The 4,753-nt window shown below is 44.6% G+C and overlaps 1 long non-coding RNA gene across 1 annotated transcript; it reads right to left on the bottom strand.

Annotated features, from left to right (window-relative positions):
* Positions 1–3,446: 3,446 nt before the first annotated feature.
* Positions 3,447–4,496, bottom strand: LOC146812616 (uncharacterized). The gene is made up of 2 exons (XR_014965969.1): positions 4,409–4,496; positions 3,447–3,948 (listed from the first exon to the last, which is right to left on the bottom strand). It is a non-coding gene; the product is annotated as an uncharacterized LOC146812616 (long non-coding RNA).
* Positions 4,497–4,753: the final 257 nt, after the last annotated feature.

A 4,753-nucleotide genomic window follows, 5' to 3' on the forward strand; every position in this document is an offset into this window, starting at 1 on the left:
AAAGTTAAGAAGCTCAACTAGCAACTGAAGGACAATGCACCATTAGTTTTGTGGGCATAAACTGCACACTTATGAACTGAGAGGCAATGAGACAGTGATATGGTTTGAATGAGGATTAGAGGTGCGAAAATGTGAACAGTGAGTGGATCAGATTGCTATAGGCAACCTCGTGTGACGAGGCTGAAAATATCAGCACAAGGAGTCAGAGCAAGAAAAGTGAAGCAGAGAAATCGTGGAAAACATAAGGAGAAAACGGGGACTAGCGAGACAAAACGTGGAAGAGAGAGTGAAAAAAAGGAGCAGAGAGAAAGAAGACATCAAAAAGTGAGAACAGAGAGAGACTAGTGAATAGAGAAACGTAGAAAAAGAGACAATACAGATTGGGGAGAGAAAGAAAACAGGGAATAGAGTGAGAACAGGGAACAGCGAGAGAAGAAAGGGATGATAGAGGAAATAAACACGGAGAGAGAGCAGAACTTGGAGGGAATAAACGAGCAATGAGAGCGGTAAAGAGACTGAGCTTAGGGAAGAGAGGGATCACACAGAGTGGGAGATACATCAACAAATCGAGAATAAGGGACAGCAAGGAGAAAGGCGAACAGGCAGCAAATGTGAAACCTGAGAAAACAAAGCACAGAAAGAAACAAGGATTGGCAAATCCAATTGGTGTAACTTAGAGACCCTATTGACTATACCAATGTATTTTCTTAATGCCAAACAGCATCAGAGCAGATGCTGTACAGCTTGAAGAAAAGTTTCCTTTTAAAAGGGGAATAACAAAATAAGCACGATGATACAGCCACTGTGCAATGCCACTTTGTAGGCAAGTGCATGCGTTAATCGCGCTCCTACAAAATGATGCAATGCATTGCGCATGTTATGCAGCGAATAGTAAAGAGGGAAATTAGAGATACAATTGGCAACAAAGGGAGAAAGTACAGGGAACAAAGAAAAAGCAAATGTCACGACTGGTGAACAGAGAAAGAGAGATCAGGGAACAGAGCTAGAAAAGACTGAATGGGGAGAAAATCAGAAACCAAGACGGAGAGAGAGCGAGAGAGAGAGAAAGAGAGAGAGAGAGACTATAGAACAGATAGAACATGGAATAGAGACCGAGAGCTTGCAATAGAAATAAAAAACATGGAGTAGAGAGAGAAAATCGAAAACAGAAAGTTGGAATAGAGTGAGCATCGGGAACAGAGAGAGAGAGAGAGAGAGAGAGAGAGAGAGAGAGAGAGGGAGAGAGAGAGGGAGAGAATAGGGAACATGGAAAGAAATTAAATGGGCAACAAAAAGAGAAAACAGGGAGCAGAGAGATAAAAAGTTGAACAGAGAAAATAAATAACAAGCGTGCGTGCCTGACGCTGAAAGTTAAAAAAAAAAAAAAGGAATGAGCGTGAGAGAGAGGGAGAGCAGGAGGTGAGCCCGGGAGTGGTGCGCGCGCAGACTGCTCTTTTTGGAAGCACATACTTGTGCTTGTGGCGTGCCCCTGCGCACTCTTGCAAGGTGTATGCCGCCACAAGCACGAGTATGTGCTTTCAAAAAGATCAGAACGACGGCTAAAGGTCCTCCTATGCAGCGCATGCGCGCTACGTAGGCGAGACCTAGCAATGGACTGATGATTTTTAAACAAATGAATTAACATGGTAAACGGTGGAAACACAAAAGGTGCAAGAAGGATTAGCACCACAGACTCAAGATAGCTGAGCGGGCTGGGCAGCTGCTGCTGAGCATGGGCAAGCAGTCGGGTTGGGCTCTGCCAGACGCAGTCAACATATTTGGGTGACTCCAAGGCTAGATCCTGACTGACAGGCCTGCAAGTGAATGTGACATACGAGGCCTGACCTGAGATAGAGGAAGGGCTGGGAGCCTCCCCCAGCAACGAATCCACTGTAGCAGGGGCCTGCAGACATCATGACAGCTGACTCAGCACATCTTGACCAGGATGCAGGCCGGTGACAAGACAGGAGATTCCTAGACCCTGAGCCAAGAAAGCCCGATCCCTAAAGGGTAAAATATTTTTTTCTCAATAAAGCATGCAAGCCCAACAGGAAGTGTCCCCACCGAAGAGACTTAGGGCCTACAGTGGGCTCATCACTGATTCGCTGTCACTGCCCTGGACGGTGTCCTCATTGTCTTGGAGGGTGATCATTGACAATTTTCTGGCTCTTAATGTCATAGGTACTTCTGTGGCTGCAGGCAGCATTCCTTTGTGTCTGTTGTCATTCCAGATTCCAGTCATTTCTATGGTGCTGCTGTCACCCCAGGGCTCTCTTTAGTGCTTCTGTCACCGGATGCTTCTCTTTGTTGCTGCTGTCACTTCAGGCAGCTCTTCGGCTGTAAGTCCTTTGGGCATTTTTGCCTCCCAGCCAAAAGGATCACACGCAGCTCCACACCCTGACTGCCCTCCGGGTCAAGGGTCAAACTAGAGATAAACTCTTCCAGCTCCACTGGATCCGGGGTCTATTGCTCATATATCATCATGGGTGGTGAGTGGCTGAACTCCAATCAAGTACTCAGTAGCATTTGAAATGTATGGTTAGAACCTATTTGGGTTTAGGATTGTTTCCAAGGCTCTCCCATGACGTGGCACACTGGAGGGAGATATTTACAACAAAATGTCGGAGCGCGGTATTACCAGCCACGGTCCGTGCAGGTAAGAGCGGTGGGGCCGGGTGGGGGGTATTCCGACGGACGATGCCTAAGGAAAATGTATTATTGATTTAATTTTCCCTTGGCATCATCTCTCGAAATCCCCCCCAACCGGCCCCACCGCTGTTATCTGCATGGACCGCAGCTGAGTGTTACGCCAAAATTGGTAACACCGTGCTCTGACATTGTTTTAAAGGCAGGGATGCGCCATATTTACAAAAAAACGGTGCATCCCTGTATTTCCCCTAGTGCTAATTTAACTGCCTGGCGCCAGTAGAGGCACACTTGCGTCATGTTGCAAGGGTGCCTGCACTGCAGGGGTGATTGTTAATGTGCAGGAAGGGACTCCTTCCTACACATAAACAATCCTAAAAGGTGATTTGCTCCTTCCATGTGTGCTGCAGAAAATAACAAGCATTGACATAGCCAATAGGTCTCGCCTTTGGGAAGTTATAAGTGTTTAGTTACCCAGCAAAATATCCTTGGTGCAACAACATCAGGTGTTGCATGGCTAAACACTTATAAGGTCCCAAAGGGCTTCTTTCCGACAGCCTCAAAAGAAAATTCCCAGCCGACACTGAAGTAGTTCTGGCTATATTGAGGATGATGCACACACTCCCACCATCTCCTCGGAGACCCAAAACAGACACTAATGTCCAAGATATGTAGCTAAGTGGAACTCCTGTTTCCTCTTGATTCACATAGATAATGTCTACACCACCGCCGTGTAACTAGGAATCATAGGGGTTCCGCCCAACAAAAGGCAGAATAAAGAGTACTGACAGGATTTCCGAGAGCACATAGTATCGTCAGCCACAAGCGTGATGCTGTTAATTGTATACATTCAAAACATCAAATAATAGCGGGATGCACTCCTTATTTAGAATTTTCATCAATCTTTATCTCCTTTTTTCGAATCATTTTAGTGTGCGTGCATGCTCGAATGGTGCCTTGCCCCAATGGCACCTGTACAAATCACCAGACTGTGTGAGGGAACATTTCCCCCACTCCAAGCAGCACAGCCGATTGGTGGAATTCCTCCACTCTTCAAAAAATATATGTATTATGTTAATCCATTATTCTTGTTCTGTTTTTTCATTTTATCCATAATTTTAACCAACTTTTTCCGTCTCCTCCACAGGTAGGAATCATGCTCTCTCCCAACTTATATGCTCACGATGTGCCCATCCAGGCCTCTGTCACGAACACAATGGAAACACATGATTGTCCATAGCAGTTTCCTTTATTAAAACACCCAATGCATTTCGAGCGCTGCACGCTCTTCTTCAGGGGTAACTGAAATTATTAAAAAATATTCATTACTATGTTGATCTCAATTCACCAAGATTAACGCTATACATTATTCATAGTATATCCCTTACTTGTAAATCACATCAGACTTCATATCAATGTTGTTCCGTCATCGAATGCATCCCCCCAATAACCGCATGTTTTAATTCAAACTTTACTCAACTCCTGTGACCTTCTCAACATGAAACCCACGAAAACCTTTGCTACAAGTGTTACAAAACACAAACCCAAAAGTAACACCCTTCATTCACGCTGTGTTCTTTCTTTTCCTCCATACTTTAAACTGAAAAATGTCGAGCAACACTTCCCTTCTTTCTACTTCACGTCCCTTCCCTCTCACGCCTTTCTATTTAAACTATTCAAACTACTTTCGCGCTGAAACCACTCATCTATTATTTCCTTCTTGAAACTTTTACAGCCGTATCAATCAAAACACTTCACATACCTGCTTCAACTGTTACACTACCTCCCCAGCGTTCATTGCTCGGACGAACTTCCTTTACCCTTTCAACCATGCATATTTAAACCAAAACCGCTCACACGACGTTCCCTCATTGGTGCTCCTTAATAAAACTACTACCGGCATTGTAGATGACTGTGTTTCCCATAAGGCATTTCGCTCCCATTTCGAAAGTGTTCCGTGACTAAATCCTAACAGCCACTTACTACAATAACGTTAATCATTGTGTTAACATGTAAAAATATTACAGCTACTTTCACGAAGAATATTTAAATCTCAGTCTCTTGTTGAAAAGCATGATTCCTACCTGTGGAGGAGACGGAAAAAGTT

This window comes from Triturus cristatus, chromosome 7, assembly GCF_964204655.1.
Source record: "Triturus cristatus chromosome 7, aTriCri1.1, whole genome shotgun sequence".
Taxonomy (NCBI): domain Eukaryota; kingdom Metazoa; phylum Chordata; class Amphibia; order Caudata; family Salamandridae; genus Triturus; species Triturus cristatus.